This window comes from Orycteropus afer, unplaced genomic scaffold (genome assembly GCF_000298275.1).
Source record: "Orycteropus afer afer isolate SDZICR_OR568_19922 unplaced genomic scaffold, OryAfe1.0 scaffold00149, whole genome shotgun sequence".
NCBI classification, from domain to species: Eukaryota; Metazoa; Chordata; class Mammalia; order Tubulidentata; family Orycteropodidae; genus Orycteropus; species Orycteropus afer.
This window is the reverse complement of record NW_006921736.1, coordinates 2,054,487-2,055,893: the sequence shown is the minus strand read 5'-3', so window position 1 is coordinate 2,055,893 and position 1,407 is coordinate 2,054,487.

The window sequence follows — 1,407 nt, the reverse complement described above, 5'->3', positions numbered from 1 at the left end:
ATCAGGCCATAAAGTCTGTATTTCTATGATCTGATTTAACCTCTGATTATAATAGTTATTTTCTAACCTTATGCCCAATTCCTTCAAATATCTTTTTTTTTTTTTTTCAGATATTTATTATTCTGTAAAAGTTCAAGTAAGATGAGGTAATAGGAAGAAGGACTGCACAAACCGTCTTCAACAAAGGAAAGGGGAACAAATTAACACAGATACAGAAGATAATCCTGGAGCCCTGAGTTTTGAAGGGAAGGATATAGAAGTGGACTAAGCTCCAACTAGTAGAAGAATTTGCATGAAAACACCCAAAAAGGAGACACATGGAGTTGTGGTCTGGCAGTGATCCTGAGGGCATAGACAATTTGGATATTGCTGAGTGGTGTTAGGACCTAAGAATTAACCTAAAAATCATCCCTGCTAGCCAGGGACTGCATGGAGGATTGCACTGGTGGCTGGTGAATAAAAGGGGAAGCAGTGAAGAGGAAAGAGGGCTGAGCTGCGGACTTACACCTGTTCAACGGATGCAGCCATTCTGAATGTTTACAAGCGGTTTGACCTTTTTGAATATTTAAAGCAACAGCATTCTCCCAGATTCCAGGGACTTAAGAATAGGCTCCACTTTCCGGGAACTAGAAGGACATTCTGGATGCCAACAACGGGAAAGGTGCTATATTCCCCTTGTTACTCTTATACTCCACAACCTATTGGTGAATGGATGTGTGGCCATCCCTCACTCCCACCCACCTTCTGGGCTGGCAGGAATTCCATCCCAGTGTGTGTACTTGGCTGAAGCCCAGGTGCCCTACCACATACTGCCCAGATTCCCCCCCTCCTTTTTTCAGTTTGTTTATTTTTGTCTGTTTTAAAATTATTATTATTATCATCCTTTTTATTATTATTATTACCTTCCCAAGTTCCAATTTTCAGCTTTTTCTCTCTTCCCTGTTCCTGGTTCGGATTTTGTTATTTCTCATGGTTAATCCCATTCCTTGTTTTTCTTTTTGCATTTATCCCATTTTTTTTCTTCATTGCTCTGCTACTCTACCTTTTTTCTCTTATTACCCTCTTCACAGATATTGTGGAGGGTTTTTCTTCCCTTTTTCTTTTGTTATTCATTGTTCCTGTGTTTATGGAGTGTTTCTTGTATACTTGGTTTTACTTTTCTGATGGTTTTCCATTGTTGGTTTTATCTAACTGAGTGGGCGACAGCAACTACATCCATATGATGCAATGACACCCATACCTCCTACAGCTCCACTTACTGAGTGACAGTCACCATTTCCTTCTCCACCAACTGGCCAACAATAAATGACCTCCAAGAAGAGGCTGACTCTCCCTTACACTCTTTATGAACAGTGAACAGAGATCTAAATAAAAAAATGTCACAATGTCTTGGAGACAACAGACTAT